We start from the raw sequence: 20,785 nt of genomic DNA, 5'->3' as shown, positions 1-20,785 counted from the left end.
AACCGCGGACAGGCAGGTACTGCGCCCATCTCTGTGACACGCGCCAAGGATGGCTCGCCCTTCATCCCGGACGAGCACAATGCTACCACCTCGTGCGAGGCATTGGCCTAAATAGATGTACGCTGACTGAATGGGCAGGAGGCGGCGGGCGGCCGCTGTGTCTGGTGCGTTCCGCATGACCACACGTGCCCTCGCCGGCGCTCAGCGCGCCCGCATCCACCGTGCAGGGCTGCCGCTTTCCTTAGCTCTATCGGCGACCTTGTGCAAAACCCGGCAGCCGACAATGTCACTGGCATTCTCATTTGTCGCGATACGCTACACGTTATAGTTCTTTCCTCCTATCCAATAACGAGCTAATGGCTTCGACAGTTACATATACGTTCCGCATGCCACTATACTTGTGGCGGAGGGTACTTCCGACACAGCTACTATTTCGCTCTCCCTTATTTCATTCGCGGATAATGTATGGGGAGAATGACTCTCGATAAAGTTCTCTGATTTTTTTCGTCGTGGGCAATTCGCGGGACATACGTGTAAGAGAGTAATGCAATGGTATGCAAAACTTAAAGACGGAAGTAACTTACGCTTAATGTGTGACCGCCAAGTAACATTGTTCAATAAAACTTGCGCCATGCGCAGAAGGAACTGCTACAGTACAATACATCACAGTACAGAATGTAGTAAGAAATACACAATGAGAAAAACAGAAGTGACACTTCTATTCAAAAACAATAATTACATTGAAGTTACCGTGGGACTTGAATATTAATAAAGTGCGGGATCACCTCGGACATCGATGCATGCTATACAACAAACTGACTACAACGTTGGCAAAGAGTTCTTGTGGTAAGGCATTCCACTTCTCCACAGCGCTGTTGGTAACTGCTGAATGGTCGCTGGTGCATGTAGACGTGCTGCAGTACATCTCTTCAACACATGCCGCACTTGCGCTATGGGATTTAAGTCGGGGGAACGGGCAGACCAGTCAATTCGTCGAATATCCTGCCATTCCAACAGCTCTTCCACCTGCGCTGGCAGGCAGCGGTGGCCGAGCGGTTCTAGGCGCTTCAGTCCGGAACCACGCTGCTGCTACGGTCGCAGGTTGGAATCCTGCCTCGGGCATGGATGTGTCTGGTGTCCTTAGGTTAGGTTTAAGTAGGTCTAAGTCTAGGGGACTGATGACCTCAGGTGTTAAGTCCCAGTGCTTACAGCCATTTGAACCATTTTGAACGTGCGCTGTTCGACGAGTTCGTGAATTGTCATCCAAAAAACTGAAGTCAGAGCCGAAAGGGTGCACGTGAGAAGTTGTACAATGTCACAATAACGCTGACCGTCGATTGTACCGTGTTCAAAGATTTGGGGGTCAATACGCCCACGCAACGTTATGCCTTGCCGTACTATAAGACCTTGAGCATGAGAACTACCGTGTTCGACAACGTTCCTGGGTGCATTATGTACCCTCAGATGGCAAGAGATGAGAACAAGTAATGATTCTATGAGGTACTCCCTAAAATAACACTTGCATCTGCCAATTTCATTCCTTTAGGAACAATCGTTTGAGTTATATCTATTAGGAGATAAATATATTGAATTATATCTATTACGAAGTCATGAAGCCAGTCACAAACTTATATTAAAAATGAAGAAATTCCTCCAGCTGTAATTATGGAGTCGATTTCATTTTGGCAAGTTGTTTCAGCGTTGTAACAACCACTAACCACTACCCACCTTCCACATGGAGCACGTCCGTATCTCACCACTGACTTCTAGTATCAGCCGCACGCAGTTGACGTCAACAAGTATATGAGCCTGAAGATGACGCTGTTACAACGTTGAAACTTAGTTGCCAAAATAAAATCGACACCTTAAATACAGCTTTAGGAATTTCTTCATTTTTAATATAAACTTATACCAGCTGACGTCCCACTGTCCTCCATTTCAACTACGGGTGTACGAAGATAGTCACAAATTAGGTCCTGTACTTGTAAAGTAGGTACTTTGAGTCCTAAGTATGAAAATGAGACAGAACAGACGGAAATTGTTAAGACCTCTGATTAGTCATATCAGTCTGCATGTGTTTTCTGGATGATTTTGTGTTGTTTGCACAGCATTTCGGCCTCGCTAATGGATCCATAGGAAGGTGCTTAAGTAGCTGCTGATTCCATATTTCGAACAATCACTATCCTTTAAATTAATCTAACGGAATTTCATTTACTACGCCTACGTAGTGAAATTTCGTTCTGATGACGGTGACGACTCATCGTGCACGGCCTTCAAAAGAGACCGATGGAGTTGGGGAGCCATTCTGATACATCATCGCTCAGCCATCAGTCATAACAACAACTGCAAGTACGCTCACGTCCGTGGAGAATTCTTCAGAGTATTCTGACGCAATTTGCGTTCCTTGGGACGTGCACTGTTATGATAAAGTGGAAGTAAACACCACTTCACCTGCTGTTAAGAAATATTTTAATTTCCTCTACCGGTTACGTTCAGTGAACATCTTGAGATGCGACGTCTCTAGGACCTTACTAAGTGCTCCTCTACGCTGAAGCAGTTTCAAAAGCACGCCGTTTGATGTCAAGCCTCGTGATAGAATAATAACGATAAATGTTACAGAACTCTTTAGGATGTTACAGGTGTACAAATGAATACACATGTCTGGAGAGTAGGTCGCTACATCTTTTGCTAGTTAGAGACAGATAGATGACATGTTAAGATACCCTCTGTGATAATATCCACTCCCTGCGGAACACGACGTTGATTTGGGTTCACTAAGGGGTAGCGCGAGACATCGGTCCAGCTAACATCCTACCACCGACCATTCAATGCAAATCTGTTGTGACCTGTGGTGACGGAGGTGTGCAGCGATAACTTCTTTACCCCCGTCGAAAGAAGATGGTTCTGGACGGTATGGAACCTTGCTAGTGACTGGTGCCCAGAACGGAAAATGTTTAGTGATGTGATGTAATGTGCTTTATTTATCCTCTCTTAAAAGCTGCGGAAGTCTTCCGCAATCTCTGTCGTCAATACGTTGCTGCCTACGCCACTTGAGTGTAACGACAGCTATTTTCCCAACAACGAGTTACTAACGGCACACCTTGAAGCGATGGCTAGTTTAAATACCGTTGCATGCCCTGTCTCAGAGATTCAACGTGATCTGGTCACGATCTCATGTGCTGATGTAGCTCGTTTATCGATTTTGCGCTCGACTGCCAAGCGATCATCCGGTGTAGGACCTGACGACAATCCACTTCAGTAATACATTCGCTGTAGCATCGTCGCCAAAACAGCTACTTTCTCTAGCTCAGTTGGTCATCAGTATACTGTTAGCTTAATAGCTGACAATACACCTCACTTTAATAAATATTTTAGGTGGCGTCTCTGGAGGTGGTGGGTACCCCAGTTCGTGTCTCTGCGCCACAACTGTTCAGCCGTTTTGAAAGAGTGCGTTAGACCGTTTGGTCGATAATTTCTGGTATAAGACGCCGGCGTCGTTTACCAACAGAGCAATTACGTATGGAACAAATAAAATTCTCTACTGTCACAGACACTACAGCAATTTGCCCAAATTTCGGTGGGTACGTGGACTTCAGTACAAAGATAGAAGAAACTGTGCAGTACTTATTTAATAAGAATACAAAACTCAAAATCTGGTTACCCGGTGCTGATAATGCTGTTAAAAACGGGTAACTGATAACTGTATTCATAGAGCATGACAACCGATGTCAAGTCAGTTGTTTAGAGGATCCAGCACGTGATTCATACTAGTTATTCCTGGAAATTGTTGGGGGCTACACTATTTAGATACCTTGTGTAAATTTGTTTATTCGTGCTTTTATGGTTAACAGTTAGTAGACTGCGTTCCTAGGGAGAAGATTGGCAACCAGCTTGAAGAATGTATAGAAACCACCTAAAAATTACACCCAGCGTGATCGTTACATCGGTTCAATAGTGATCAATCAGACGCTATTATTTTATCCGCATACGTCTTCCGACAAGTGCCGTTACAACATAATTAAATTATGCAATACATGTATCTTGCGAGTGGCGCGGCCTTTATTAAGAAATCAGGTCACGTTCACGGAAACGAAAAGCCGAGAGTGACCTTCGCTGAGAGGATATCTACTATCTCTTCTGTAAAGGTATAAACGCTTTTTATCGTCGAGTTGCACTTAGTTTTACCTCTGGAACGAGCTGACTTGAATCGTAACGGCACAGAGATAACGCGAAGTCCCAGTGAAGGCTTGTTTTCTTAACATGGTGCTACTGTGTAAGCATTTCTTGTTGACCGTAGAAGTCTAGTACGACACAAGCACTCACCTGTAATTCAAGAAAGACGGAATCTATTAAAATTTTGTAGCTTTGTGAAAAAATATCGCGGTCGTTGTCTCGGACGTAGTCGTCTATATGTACGTGACTGACTAGTGGATTAGAGAATTTACGTGTTTTGTCTAATTTACAGTAAATTTTGCAATGTGCACAACTTTTTGTTGGTATTTTGGTACAAAGCTGGAAGCGGTCATCTCATAATGACTTCCATTTTTCTGTCGTGCGTATAAAATTTTTAAAATTACTTTATTTTAAAAGAAGGGTGGCACCTTTCATGCCATATTCTTACACGTCTTTCGGTAAGCAGTGGTATGTCTCAAAGAGCCTTAGTCACATAGCCAGAATACTACGGTTTCGCCTGTATTGTACGAATGACAAAGATTCCGGGCCCATCATGAAAATAACTGGCAGGTAACTGGGACACAGACTGACAGTTGATCATCATCGATCGGTGGCAGGAACCGAACGGTGTGGAAACGGTGATATTTGTAGAACAGATGTACGTCGCTGCAGGCTTCTATTGTTAACGTCAGTTTGCCTAGTGTGACGGTCACGTCATAAGACATAATCTACATGTGGATGACCGCTTGATTCACCTACTTCTGTCTTATGAATTCGCATTGCTCTTCTCGTCCATGAGTCCAGAAGGCTGAAGGTAGTGCCGCCCAAGTTGGTACTCTGATTCTTGAGTGCCAAAAGTGTTTCCATGTTCTTCCCCATTGACGCTTAGTGAATAAAAACAAGCTTACAGACTATCGGACCAGCTATGTGATAGGATTTATGACTTCCAGCAGGCCAGTCTTTCGTGGAGGAACGATTAGATGTAAAAATGAGAAGATTAGGAATTCACGCCCCCTTGACGATGAGATTACTGGAGGTGAAGTACAAGCTCGGGTTAGGGAGCGATGGAGAAGGAAACATCCCGTAATTTGCTGTAAGCGACTTACGGAAATCATGGAAAATATAAATCTGGGTGGCCGGACGAGGATTTGAACCGCTTACCCTCCAAATGAGAGACCACTGTGTCGCCTCAGACGTGAAAGTAACTTCATGAGTACCCCACAGTGGTTTCAAAGGGTCGTTACCGCTCTCTTGATATGAAGATAACCCAAGAGATACCTGAAACTCCTTGAAGCTGTTGCAACGCCACAAAAATGTAGGGAAATGTGGGTAGGCCTGCGCATGACAGACGCTTGGTTTAGGCGCTGGCAGTTGACCCTCAACATTAACAAATATAATGTATTGCTATAGTTTTTATTCTCAAGATAATGAGACTCTCAACATTCGTCTCGCCATAGCTACAGCTACCAATATGGTGTAGGTAGATGCTGGCTGGATCAATTTGAATTTGTTGAATGTGTTTACTGTATTAAACCCGTGGTCTCCCTCTACAATCTGTGAATTGGCTTCCACCTCCGCTCACTAAATATACGCCAAAGATGCACGATGTAATTGTTCCAGATTGGTGTTGGAAGCAGCGCAGGTAAATAAATGGACCGATGGAATTTCGAAACGTAAATTGATATCACGACCTGGTAACCACTCTATGCTGTGTAATTAGTTATAATTCTCGAACTACTTCTTTGGATGTACTAATGCTGAAAATTTAAAACAAAGTAACGCTGAAAGTTTTCGCCTCTCCCAAACAAGGTTGAAAAATGAAACTGTTCATACGTTAATGATTACCGCAAATTTGGGCTGTTATGACAAGAATGTACTAAAACTCATTTTGCTTGAGAATTAACTTAATAGTGTTATTATTTACTCAGAGCTACAGAGCACGATGTTTACATGATGAGAGTAGGACGGCAAAAGACAAAAGCGAACACCAGGCATGGGCTGCGCCTTCGTTTATTAGCACAAATAATATAAATGTTAAAATATGGACTCTTTGGTCTGGAATCATTACACAAGATTTTACTATAAAATAATTTTTTAGAAAGCGCCCCACACTACTACAGAGATTCCACCAGCTTGAACAGTCCTCTGTTGACATGCAGGGTCCATGGATTCATGAGATTGTCTCCATAGCCGTACACGTCCATCCGCTCGATGCAATTTGAAACGAGACTCGTCCGATCAGGCACCGTATTTCCAGTCATCAACTGTACAATGTTGGTGTTGACGGGACCAAGCGAGGCGTAAAGCTTTGTGTCGTGCAGTGATCAAGGGTACACGAGTGGGCCTTCGGGTCCGAAAGCCCATATCGATGATGGTTCGCACTGGATGATGGCCCAGCATTGAAAGCTGCAACAATTTGCGGAAGGGTTGTACTTCAGTCACGGTGAACGAATCTCTTCAGTCGTTGTTGGTCCCGTTCTTGCAGGATCTTTTTCCGGCCGCAGCGATGTCGGAGATTTGATGTTTTACCGGATTCCTGATATTCACTGTACACTCGTGAAATGGTCGTACGGGAACATCCCCGCTTCATCGCTTCCTTGAAGATGCTACGTCCCATCGCTCGAGCGCCGGCTATTACACCACAACAAATTCACTTGAACCTTGATAATCTACCGTTGTAGCAGGAGTAACCGATCTAACAACTGCACCAGACACTTGTGTTATATAGGCGTTTCCGACTGCAGCGCCGTATTCTGCCTGTTTACATATCTCTGCATTCGAATATGCATGCCTATACCACTATCTTTGGCGCTTCAGTGTATATGTAGTTTTATAAGATTTCGTCGTGCATCAACACTGGTTTCTGTTTTCTCTTACCAAACGTGATGTTACACTTTTACTGTTGTGTTCCTCGTGTCTTGCCGGAAATCCAGAATGTGAGTTCTCCCCAGTATCACAGAAATAATATCCTGTCTCTCAGCTTACTCTTACTACCGCGTAATCACGTTCTCTTGACAGGTGGCATCTTTTACATAAGTATTTCCACCCAGGTATTCCTTCAACATTGGGAACAAATGAAAATCACTTGGTGTGAGAGATTTGGGCTCTACAGTGGACAAAACAAATGTTTTACTCGAAAGACTGCAATATTTTTTGTGGACCTCTAGCAGTGTGTCAACGGATGTCTCGTGCAGTAAACAAATTACCGGTGGCCATTTTTCACGACGTTTGTTTAGAACAGACTTCCGCTCTGTTGGTAACGTTCCACAAAATTTCGACCACATCTCAGCATTTTCTGGCCCAAAAACTTTGCCTTTAATGTAGTGTAAAGTTTGTCAAAAACATTCTCGTTTGTTCAATCTGTATATTGAGCAAGCAGTAAAGGAAACAAAAGAAACATTCGGAGTAGGTATTAAAATCCATGGAGAAGAAATAAAAACTTTGAGGTTCGCCGATGACATTGTAATTCTGTCAGAGACAGCAAAGGACTTGGAAGAGCAGTTGAACGGAATGGACAGTGTCTTGAAGGGAGGATATAAGATGAACATCAACAAAAGCAAAACGAGGATAATGGAATGTAGTCGAATTAAGTCGGGTGATGTTGAGGGTATTAGATTAGGAAATGAGACACTTAAAGTAGTAAAGGAGTTTTGCTATTTGGGGAGCAAAATAACTGATGATGGTCGAAGTAGAGAGGATATAAAATGTAGACTGGCAATGGCAAGGAAAGCGTTTCTGAAGAAGAGAAATTTGTTAACATCGAGTATAGATTTAAGTGTCAGGAAGTATTTTCTAAAAGTATTTGTATGGAGTGTAGCCATGTATGGAAGTGAAACATGGACGATAAATAGTTTGGACAAGAAGAGAATAGAAGCTTTCGAAATGTGGTGCTACAGAAGAATTCTGAAGATTAGATGGGTAGATCACATAACTAATGAGGAGGTACTGAACAGGATTGGGGAGAAGAGGAGTTTGTGGCACAACTTGACCAGAAGAAGGGATCGATTGGTAGGACATGTTCTGAGGCATCAAGGGATCACCAATTTAGTATTGGAGGGCAGCGTGGAGGGTAAAAATCGTAGAGGGAGACCAAGAGATGCATACACTAAGCAGATTCAGAAGGATGTGGGTTGCAGTAGGTACTGGGAGATGAAGAAGCTTGCACAGGATAGACTAGCATGGAGAGCTGCATCAAACCAGTCTCAGGACTGAAGACCACAACAACAACAACATTAGTGTGTGCGGTGACATATACTCTTTCTGTTACAGCGCGAACTTAGCAATTGTTAGTTTGGTCTTAGTTTTCAAGTGAATTTGCCAACTATACAGAAAATAGAGAAAACACAGTGCCGCCAACACAAGAAAGAAAAAGCCTCCCGTCTGTTTTTCTCTGAAGTCCTTTTGTCATAAATTGTTCTAAAACGATCTGTATGTCTACTGTTCGAAACTTGCAATCCCTCCGAAGGACAACGTTGACTTACGGTGAAATGTCTTGCCTTGTTCTAATAACGTTACTGTGTTTTAGGTGCTACGAGCCTTTCACATGTAGATCTGATAACCGACCGCACAACACACGTACAGTGCGAAACTCTCGTAACTAGGTCTACATGCATATGTATTTCAGGAGTCACTCGTAATCGGTGTTTGTACAGAAATTAGTCTAGTTTAACTTCCTAAAGTGCTGGTCTTTGGAAATCATAAGGTAAAAAGGAGTGCTAGTTTTGCAAGGTTCGCAGAAGATCTACTGTAAAGTTTGCAAGGTAGGAGGCGAGGTACTGGCAGAAGTGAAGCTGTGAGGACGGGGCGTGAGTCGTGCTTGGATAGCTCAGTTGGTAGAGCACTTGCCCGCGAAAGGCAAAGGTCCCGAGTTCGAGTCTCGGTCCGGCACACAATTTAAATCTGCCAGGAAGTTTCATATCAGCGCACACTCAGCTGGAGAGTGAAAATCTCATTCTGGTCCGAATATTGCTCAGAATTTCGTTTTGGACTTGCATTTGGCTATCATTTAGTAAATGAGGCACCTTCCTTGTACCAAGGAAATGTATCAAAATTAATTCTTTATGCAAATTGTACCATACTGCTGTATCACCTGCTTTGAACACCTCTGATGAGTTTACCAGCAAAACCTTAGTACCTTCCTTAAAAGAGCTCACCGATCGCTTTGGAGCACTGTAGATGGTGCAGAAGTGGTACTAGGCCGTCACGTGACACTCCATTACCGACGTTAAGTCACGACGTTGAAATGATGTATATGATGTCATTTGGTTGTATTGAACCTGCACAGTAAGATATACTAAGGTGACAAACGTCATGGGATACCTCGTAATATTATGTCGGACCTTTTGATCGGCGTATTGCTGTAACTCGACGTGGTTTAGACTCAAAAAGTCATTGGGATTTCCCGTTAGAATTATTGAACCATGCTGCCTTTACAGCCGTCCATAATTGCGAAAGTGTTGCCGGTATAGGATATTGTGCACGAATTGACCTGTCGATTATGTCCCATAAACGTTCGATGGGATTCCTGCTGGGTGATCTGAGTGGCCAAATCATTCGCTGGAAATGTTCAGAATGTTCTTCAAACCAATCCCGAGCAATTTTGGTCCGGTGACACGGCGCATTGTAAGCCATAAAAATTCCATCGTTGTTTGCCTGCAAAACGGTCTCGCAGTAGCCGAAACAAACCATTTCCAGACAATGATCGGTTCATCTGGACCAGAGGGCCCAGTTCAATCCCTGTAAACACTACCCACATCATTATGGAGCCACCACCAGCTTGCACAGCGCTTTGTTGACAACTTCGCACCATGGATTTGTGTGGTTCGCGCCACACTTGAAGGCTACCATCAGCTCTTATCAATTGAAATCGGGTCTCATCCGGCCAGGCCACGGTTTTTCGTCGTCCAACTGATATGGTCGCAAGCCCAGGAGAGGCGCTGCAGGCGATTTCGTACGGTTAGCAAAGGCACTCTAGTCGATCGTGTGCTGCCATAGCCCATTAACGTCAGATTTCGCCTCACTGACCTAACGGGTAAGTTCGTCATACGTCCTACATCAGGGCTTAACAACTGGCCGGTTTTGAGCGCGAGTACTCGCGTCTGCTCGGGCACGTGCTCGCAAGCAGGTGCAAGGTCGTGGAGTAGGGAGGGAGGGGAGGGAGGGGAAATGCGCGCGCATGTTTGAATGTGATCTCGCGTTCTTAGCTGATTTAACTAGCCATCTGAATGCTTTGAACATTTTACTACAAGGCAAAGATCTGCTAATTACTCATTTTATAGATCGAATACGAGCTTTTAAAATGAAATTGACACTTCGGGTGAGTCAGCTGGAAACAGGAAACCTAGCTCATTTTCCTAAATTATCATCCATGCAAGATGTCCACAAAGACTGTGAACATTACTCACATAGTTTAGTTGTATCAGCACTTTCAAGATCTGACAGCACTAGACAGTGATTTTGATCTGTTCTCTCCATATTCAGCGAATAGATTCGTCCTGAGCTGCAGCAAGGAATTATTGACCTGCAGTGTGACAGAGAATACAGAGACAAATTTCAGAACAAGAAAAACATTTTGGAATTCTACAGACACTTCCCTCAGGATAGATTTCCTCGTTTGCACAAACTGGCGGCTACAATAATATCAATGTTCGGTTCCACGTATGTTTGTGAAAAACTGTTCTCTGCAATGAAATGTAACAAGACGCGCCTGAGAAACGAATTGTCTGATCGAAATTTAAACTGCACGCTTCGCCTAAAATGCACAAGAACAATTACTCCGAACATAGACGCAATTGTAAAGGGCAAAAAGTACAAGATAACCGAGAATCCCACACTTCAGTGACACCTTTTATTGTGTAACAGTTCACAAATTAATGCGAATGTAGAGGCATACACTAAGCTAATAAAATTATGTGGCGTGTGTACATTCTCCTTTATTTGTTTCATTTGTCGCAGTAATAATTCGTGAGTGATATCCCTGCAGGTGGCCGCGGATTTACATTGACTGGCGGCAGCTGTTGTTTGCCCCATGTGACTTTCCCCACTCTCCGCTCTGGTCCGGTAGTGGGGGTAGCGTGCTCGCGCTGCTCCGTGCTCGCGCCTTGCTGCTCACAGCTTGCTCCGCGAGCACTTATGTTGTGAAGCCCTGTCCTACATTGATTCCAGCGGTTATTTCACGCAGTGTTGCTTGTCTGTTAGCACTGACAACTCTACACAAACGCCGTTGTTCTCTGTCGTTAAGAGAAGGCCAACCGTCACTGCGTTATCCGTGGTGAAAGGTAATGCCTGAAATTTGGTATTCTCAGCACACTCTTGACACTGTGGATCTCGGAATATTGAATTCCATAACGATTTCCGAAATGGAACGTCTCATGCGTCTACGTGCAACTACTATTCCACGTTCAATTGCACAATCACGTCGGAAACCTTTTCACATGACTAACCTGAGCACAAATTAGGCTACAGCTCCGCCAATGTGCTGCCCTTTTATACCTCGTGTATGCGATACTACCAGCGTCTCTACATGTGGATATCGCTATCCCAAGACTTATCTCAGCGTCAGTCGACGGGAGACGTGAAATGGCAGCACAGAGTGGCTGAAGTCGTCCGATTTCTTGATGAATCAGTGTGGACTGTCGGAGATATCTACAAGGAACGTTGTACCACTCGCAGCCATGTGTCAACGCGTAAGTACAGAGGCGGCAAAGAGATCTTAACCGACGCGGGTCGGAGACGGTTACCGTACTTTGTGAATGACAACAGAATTCAAATCTATGAATACAGGTGTACATAAACTAGCTTATCAGCGAGCCTTTGGAATCGGATTCCTCGGAGAAGACTCTGCTCACGGTAGCAGTAGAAACTGCTCTTCTTGAATAGGCCTAAGTACAAAGGAACTACACAATAGTTGACTAGAGACGTGCAGTGTGATCCGACAAATAGCCATTTTGCCTCTTTTGACATGAAGCAAGGCGACCAAATGAGACATTTAGCCCGCAGGTGAATGCCGGAGTTTCTCGTAACGTGACTTGGTGTCGCTCATTCAGATTACAGGGAACATGAACTGGGAAGTTTAGTTCCACATTCTTCTGTATATTCATCAGTATGCTGTGGACACTCCCGTCTTTCAAGGTAAGTATAGCCGCGTTCATGGAGTATACGTTTACATTACTGGTTTGACGAACGCTCTGGCACCCTATCATATCTCGACTGGGCCGCTTAATCACCCGACCTTAATCGCAAAGAAAGTATCTGCGACTATTTGGAACAGCTGGTTAAACGTAGCAATCAAATGCTTGCAATATGGTAACTCTAAGGTATCTAATCATGAATGAGTGGCTTTAGCTGGATGTGGCATACCAGAAGGAACTCTGAACTGTTTCTCACCGTCTCGAATCTGTTAATAAGGATAGAGAAGTTTTGTTACATGTGATGTCCCCAGGGAGCGACTAGTTTTTTGTCCACTTGTGCTTAGCTGTTCTTTCAGTACTATTTTGTGCAACTTCTCGTTGATTTCATCTGCGTATGCAGTTTTGGGCAGTCCTTCGGTGATGCCGCGGCCGCGCTTGATACACAAGTTCCCGTCAGATCATCGGAGTTAAGCACCGTCGGAAACGGCCATTGCTTAGATGGGTGACCTTCCGGTGCACCGCGCGCTTTTGACAGTTTTTCCTTTGCCTGTACGGCAGAAAGGTCGAGAGGGGTGGTGCCTTAAAGTCTCTAATCGCCAGTCTTTGCGGCAATGTCCTCGAGTAAATTCCAAACTTCTCTCCAGTGTTTCGTGAAGTGAAGGCATACGACTCTTTTTGTCGTATTCCGTCCGTCGGCTGGGGACATTGAGCTTGGTAGCACCCTCGGTGCTATTCCTGAGTAGCATGCCATCTGCCGGCACCAGGTTTCACCCTCTGCTTTCTCTCATTATCATCCAACACATCCATGACAAAAACTATACATAGATGCACGCACACACGCACGCACACACACACACACACACACACACACACACACACACACACACACACACACACACACACATACATTACAACACATTACCATCATCGACAGGAAGCACATATCTCGATATGCTTGAGAACTTTCTTTTCCCACAGTTGGAGACTGATTCGAAGGACTTCATTTACCAACAGGATGGCGCACAGCCACATTGGCATCTGCAAGTGCGGGAAATTTTAAATCACAGGATTACTGAACGATGCATCGGTCGCGCTGGACCAAATGATTCAGCCTTACATTACTGGCCTCCAAGGTTACCGGAACCGACTGTGTGTGATTATTACTTGTGTGCGTTTATAAAAGACCCTGTTTATGTGCCTCCGTACCAACAATAGTCAATGAACTGAGACATCGCATAACAGCAGCTATAACTCAAGACATGAAGCTGCTGTGTGGGAACAATATGAATACACCAGCGACATAGGCCGGCCTTTGTAGCCGTGCGGTTCTAGGCGCTTCAGTCTGGAACCTCGCGACCGCTACGGTCGCAGGTGCGAATCCTGCCTCGGGCATGGATGTGTGTGATGTCCTTAGGTTGGTTAGGTTTAAGTAGTACTAGGGGACTGATGACCTAGGATGATAAGTCTCATGGTGCTCAGAGTCATTTGAGCCAATCATCGACACTTAATAGGTACACTTGAAACGACACAGAACGCTCACACTTCGCGAAGGAAATGTGTCAGTGCCAAGGATAGAAAAACACCTTTCCAATTCAGGCGGCCGAACCTGCCCTTCGGTATCTCCCAGCCAATCATGCCATACTACTTTATTTTACTTCCAAGAGAAGTACGATTCACGGGGACCACTGGATAAGGTCCTTCCTTGTCGGTTTGTCGGATTTCATTGTGGCGATGAACGGCTGTCGAGAAGTTCTGATATAAGTCTAGTCGATTTATTTCTTTGGGGATACCTAAGAGACAATACGGTCGCTAAAAAACAATGTGATTTGGACGCAACAGAGGTTATGTCAGGGAAGAATGAGCCAGCCTACTAGTTATAACGATTAGTATGAGATTCTGGTGTCTAATTATAAATCTGAAATGGAATAGTACATTCTGTGAGCGAGAGCAGTTTTGTTTATATAAGAAATGAGATGACTTTGGAATTAAAAATACACTACTGGCCATTAAAATTGATACACCACGAAGATGACGTGCTACAGACGCCAAATTTAACCGACGGGAAGAAGATGTTGTGATATGCAAATGATTAGCTATTCAGAGCATTCACACAAGGTTGGCGCCGGTGGCGACACCTACAACGTGCTGACATGAGGAAAGTTTCCAACCGATTTCTCATACACGAACAGCAGCTGACCGACGTTGCCTGGTGAAACGGTGTTGTGATGCCTCGTGTAAGGAGGAGAAATGCGTACCATCACGTTTCCCACTTTGATAAAGGTCGGATTGTAGCCTATCGCGATTGCGGTTTATCGTATCGCGACATTGCTGCTCGCGTTGGTCGAGATCCAATGACTGTTAGCAGAATATGGAATCGGTGGGTTCAGGAGGGTAATACTGAACGCCGTGCTGGATCCCAACGGCCTCGTATCACTAGCAGTCGAGATGACAGGCATCTTATCCGCATGGCTGTAACGGATCGTGCAGCCACGTTTCGATCCCTGAGTCAACAGATGGGGATGTTTGCAAGACAACAACCATCTGCACGAACAGTTGGACGACGTTTGCAGCAGCATGGACTTTCAGCTGCGGTTACCCTTGACGCTGCATCACAGACAGGAGCGCCTGCGATGGTATACTCAACGACGAACCTGGGTGCACGAATGGCGAAACGTCATTTTTTCGGATGAATCCAGGTTCTGTTTACAGCATCATGCTGGTCGCATCCTTGTTTGGCGACATGGCGGTGAACGCACATTGGATTCGTGTATTCGTTACATCGCCATACTGGCGTATCACCCGGCGTGATGGTATGGGGTGCCATTGGTTACACGTCTCGTTCACCTCTTGTTCGCATTGACGGCATTTTGAACAGTGGACGTTACATTTCAGATGTGTTACGACCCGTGGCTGTACATTTCATTCGATCCCTGCGAAACCCTACATTTCAGCAGGATAATGCACGACCGCATGTTGCAGGTCCTGTACGGGCCTTTCTGGATTCAGAAAATGTTCGACTGCTGTCCTGGCCAGCACATTCTCCAGATCTCTCACCATTTGAAAACGTCTGGTCAATGGTGGCCGAGCAACTGGCTCGTCACAATACGCTAGTCACTACTCTTGATGAAGTGTGGTATCGTGTTGAAGCTGTATGGGCAGCTGTACCTGTACACGCCTTCCAAGCTCTGTGTGACTCAATGCTGAGGCATATCAAGGCCGTTATTACGGCCAGAGGTGGTTGTTCTGGGTACTGATTTCTCAGGAGCTATGCACCCAAACTGCATGAAAATGTAATCACATGTCAGTTCTAGCATAATATATTTGTCCAATGAATACCCGTTTGTCATCTGCATTTCTTCTTGGTGTAGCAGTATTAATGGCCAGTAGTGTATAAATATCCCTTTGGTTGACGCTGTACATCGACTGACGGTACTAGGCAGGCATGGTCTCCCCTCCTCTCGCTCAAACTCCGCCACCTTCGCGGCCGCAGGAATACTCAGCGCTGTAGGTTTTGACCAGTCATGACACGCGCGAAGGCCAGCGAAGACTGGGCTTTCCCGAGCATAAACTCGCTAACTACGCCAACCTGCCGCAAGACGTAACAAGAACGGAATAAGAAGAAAAAGAGCAGTAATGGCGCGGCGGGGCGAACGTACTTCAGTGTTCTGTCCTTGGGCACGGCTTTCTCAGAACGGAGTTGCGCTGCGTTTATACAGCCGAATAGTTTGCCAGACATTTCGCGGAAGTTTACGCGTCGTGTCATCGTGGACTCGGTACTAAGGCTCCCGTATTCTCTACGAGGGGGAAAAACTGCATGTTGACGTGAGAGAAGAAATTGGAATCGACCAGAAAGGCGTAGGGGATCCAGAATTACATTGAGAGCTTAACAGAGATATGGAAGACTTGTGCTCAAATACAAGGAAAGGCATGGATAAAATTCCTTCGCCACAATTAATAACCAAAAGTCCACTCAAGCTGACATTTAGAATCTGAGACTGTGGAGACACCACCAGACCATCAACACAGAGTCCCAAAGACAGCGCCGCGCGTGGTAGCCGTGCGGTCTGGGGCGCCTTGCAACGGTTCGTGCGGCTCCCTTCGTTGGAGGTTCGAGTCCTCCCTGGGGCATGGGTGTGAGTGTTGTCGTTAGTGTAAGTTAGTTTAAGTTAGATTAAGTAGTGTGTAATCCTAGGGATCGATGACCTTATCAGTTTGGTCACATAGGAACTTACCACAAATCAGTCAAATCAAGCAAAGACAGTAAGGGCAGATAAATGAGAGAACTGTCGCACTATCAGCTTAACAGCTGTGCATACAAATTGTTGACAAGAATAATGTACAGGAAAGCGGAAAAGAAGTTTGAACATCTGTTAGACGACTGTTTGATTTTAGGGAAGGTAACGGCAGTAGAGAGTCGATTCTGATATTACGCTTGTTGATGGAAGTAAGACTTAATCAAGACACTTTCATAGGATTCGTCGACCTAGAAACAGCGTTGGACAATCTAAAATGGTGCAAGATGTTAGAAAAATAGGTGTAAGCTACAAGGAGAGTCGGGTAATATACAATATATGCCACAGCCAAGAGGGGATAATAAGAATGGAAGAACGAAGTATTCAGATTAAAATGGGTGTAAGAAATGGAAGCAGTCTTCCGCCTCTACTGTTCAATCTATACACTGAAGAAACAGAGATGGAAATAAAAGAATGGCTCAGGAGAGGGATTAAAGTTCGGGGTGAAAGGATGCCAATGATAAAATTCGCTGACGATATTGCTATTTTCAGTAAAACAGAGATAGGATTGCGGGACCTGTTTAATGGAATGAACAATCTAATGAGTACAAAATATGGACTGAGAGGAAACCAAAGACAGACATAACTAATGAGGAGTAGCAGGAGACCGGCGACACAAAAATAAAAAATATTCTTTTGAGACACGCCCATTGTTTTCGAGGATTAGTCTTATTCTGATCTTTAGCACGGAAGATCATGGTTGAAACTTTGTATTTTGCTGAAACTGGGGGCATCTCAGTAGGTGCCGATAGTTACGGTTCTAGAGCACAACAGCAGTAGTTCAGACAACCCAATGGCAGCGCGAGAACGGAATACATTCGGAGGCCTCCAGGAACCAGATGGTCAAAGTAGTGGTGATTGTCCAGTTTTATGTTACGCTGCTATTTTATGTTTATTTAATGTACCCAAGTCATTCACGTTGGAACTAAGATATTAACGCTATAGTTATTCGTACTCATTTCAGTTTTGTATTTATTTTGTAATCGTATGTTATTTTTACTCTGTTTTTTCTTTGATTATTTGTGTAGTTAGTGCCTTATGTTCTTGAGCCGAGAAACAATACGTTATTGTTTTGTATTTGGAAACACGTAACTCCCGACAGCTGTTAAAAGTGGAAGTATACAGTTCTAAAATCAGAAATTTAAATTAAAAAGAAAACCAAGTTCGTCAGCAGTACAGGTTTTTACATGTTTAAGTTGGAAGCGAAATGCCTTTATTTCTGGGTTTATTGATTCATAATATGTAGTATGTATTTCGTACTTTCACTGACGAGAAGTTACATTTAACGAAATCTGTCTAGTAGAATTCTTCTGTCAAATCCAAGATGAATTATTCTTTGAGTTGTTCCACCATTAAGAAAAAAATTCTGTTTACGTCTAAGAGGGCTTGGCTCAAATTGCTCCGAGCACTATGGGACTTAACATCTGAGGTCATCAGTCCCCTAGAACTTAGAACTACTTAAACCTATCTAAGGACATCACACACATCCATGCCCGAGGCAGGATTCGAACCTGCGACCACAGCAGTCGCGCGGTTCCGGACTGAAGCGCCTAGAACCACTCGGTCACAACGGCTGGCTCTAAGAGGGCTCCTTTTATATTCGTGTTGGTATGAACTATTGCTTTCACGAAGCAATTAGAATTATACTTGGTTGTTGGTAGAATCTTGCAAGTGAAACGATTTTTAGATGTTAATGACCTTCATTTTGTGAAATATAAGATTTAATTCTGGCTCTCAACGATATTGTGTTTTGAGTGAATGTTTCGTTATCAATAAGGGCTATTACTGTAGAGCTACGGTTACTAACATAGAGAGAATCTTAAAATGGAAATTTGATATAAAAAAATCTTGGAAATAGACTGATGTCAAAACAAACCGTTAAAATCTGATTATAACTGTTCAGTAAACATGGCATTCAAATCAAATTTCTGGCAAAGATAAATTAAAAGAAGAGCGTATTTTCTCATTTTGTTGTTTGTAATAGTTTTCTGTTTCGCAGGTTATTAGTTTGCTAGGTAATTCAGTAACCAAGCAATAGAAATTAACCTGCGCATAAACTTACGACTGGTTTCAAAGATCCAAGTTTTTTATCCATAATATTACATCAAATTACTTTTTTCAGGTATTTTACCCTTCAATTTACGTCTGTTCTGTTTTCGAAATCACACGAATATATCCTAAAGACCGACAGCCATTATTGTGAATATACTGTATGTGCTAACAGCCAATGTGGTAGAATGCTACTGAAAGCTCATTATTATCTGTAGTTTTCCATTATCCTCAAACGCCGTAGTTTACTGAAATATTACAGCGGAAAACCAGTGGACTGGTAGTGTGATGTTTTTTGTCATGTTTTGTGGTCTTTTTGCACGTGCAATTATCTCTGAACAAAAATTGTAAGCTGTCCTTACCGTTAGCTCTGGCTTTCATTACAAGATGCATGCACAAGACCAGCAGTTTGAAGTTGCCGCGAGCCTTCTACGCGCACAGCGTTTACCGCCTTGAAAGAGAGCCAAATGAGGTAATCATTCGTACGTGCTCTATCTTCCGTGGTCAGGGAAGCAGGAAACGCTCCGTGGAAGACTGTTATGTGGTCACTTGCGTTGTACTAGCTGTGTATCATACTATGATCTTAATCTCACGAGGGTAACTTCCACTCATTGGCGACGAACTATCAGTAAACCTGGCGAATCGTCACCACGCCGGTGTGATGACAATTGAGGTTTTTATTTCTTTTAATGAGCGACAAATACATGTTTTTTACAGCAGTAGCTGTTATAGTGATAACACGATTTGAGTAGATGGATTGGAAACCTTACAACCTACCTCAGAAGAAAAATACAGTGTTTCATCTTAACGAAACATAGTTCTTTCTTCGAATGTAGTGCCTTAACTCGCTAAGGATATTCTGTTGTTCGCCGAGATAAATGTCACATTAACAATCTTGAGAATTTAGTTTACAACAAAATTTCGCCATGCGACGAAAATGTTCACAAATAACAGTTGCTTAAATTATGAAAAAGAAAGGAACAGCACCATGCTGAATAAAAGATCAGTTTATTCTCTGTGTCAGGCAAATCCAGTGCTGATCCTGATGACATACGTGCTGGTAGTTTCTCCTGATGAATCAAGATTTTCTTTAGACAAAATGAGAACGGTATTTGTGCATTTCCTCATCCAGGTTTTTAGTGATTTTCAATAATATTCCCCTAACATATATTAATTTACACTGAAGCGCCAAAGAAACTGGTATAGGCATGCGTATTCAAATACAGAGATATGTAAACAGACAGTATGCGGCCTATATAAGACAACAAGTGTCTCGCGTAGTTGCTACATCGGTTACTACTGCTACAATGGCAGGTTATCAAGATTTAAGTGAGTTTGAGCGTGGTGTTGTATTCGGCGCACGAGCGGTGGGAGAAGCATCTCCGAGGTAGTGATGAATTGGGGATTTTCCAGACGACCGTTTCACGAGTGTACCTTGAATATCAGGAATCCGGTAAAACATCAAATCTCCGACATCGCTGAGGCCGGAAAAAGATCTTGCAAGAACGGGGCCAACGACGACTGAAAAAAATCAAAGTGACAGAAGTGCAACCCTTCCTCAAATGGCTGCAGATTTCAATGATGGACCATCAACAAGTGTCACCGTGCGAACCATTCAACGGAACATCATCGTTTTGGTCTTTCGGAGCCGAAGGCCAACTCGTGTACCCTTGATAACATAGTTTTACGCCTCGCCTGGGCCGGTCAATACCAACACTGGACTGTTGATGCCTGAAAACATGTTGCCTGGTCGGACGAGTCTCGTTTAAAATTATATCGAACGGATGGACGTGTACAGGTATGGGGACATCCTCATGAATCCATGTACCCTGCATGTCAGCAGGGGACCGTACAAGCTGGTGGAAGCTCAGTAATGGTTTGGGCGTGTGCGGTTGGAGTGATATGGGACCTCTGATACGTCTAGATACGACTCTGACAGGTGACACGTACGTAAGCATCCTGTCTGATCACCTGCATCCATTCACATTCATTGTACATTCCGACGGGCTTGGGCAATTCCAACAGGACAATGCGACACCCCACACATCCATAATTGCTGCACAGTGGGTCCAGGAACACTCTTCTGAGTTCAAACATTCCCGTTGACCACCAAGATCCAGAGATTTGAATATTATTGATCAT

General features: G+C 44.0%; 1 protein-coding gene and 1 non-coding gene across 3 annotated transcripts in view; one reads left to right on the top strand and one right to left on the bottom strand.

Annotated features, from left to right (window-relative positions):
• LOC126234383 (sodium-independent sulfate anion transporter-like) overlaps window positions 1-20,785 on the bottom strand; it is a 337,508-nt gene that overhangs the window by 178,613 nt on the left and 138,110 nt on the right. The window lies entirely within an intron of this gene.
• On the top strand, window positions 8,987-9,061 carry Trnas-cga (transfer RNA serine (anticodon CGA)). Its single transcript has one exon. It is a non-coding gene; the product is annotated as a tRNA-Ser (tRNA).

Source organism: Schistocerca nitens, chromosome 2, assembly GCF_023898315.1.
Source record: "Schistocerca nitens isolate TAMUIC-IGC-003100 chromosome 2, iqSchNite1.1, whole genome shotgun sequence".
Lineage (NCBI taxonomy): Eukaryota > Metazoa > Arthropoda > Insecta > Orthoptera > Acrididae > Schistocerca > Schistocerca nitens.
Note: the sequence above shows the minus strand (reverse complement) of the source record. Positions and strands in the feature narration are given on the sequence as shown.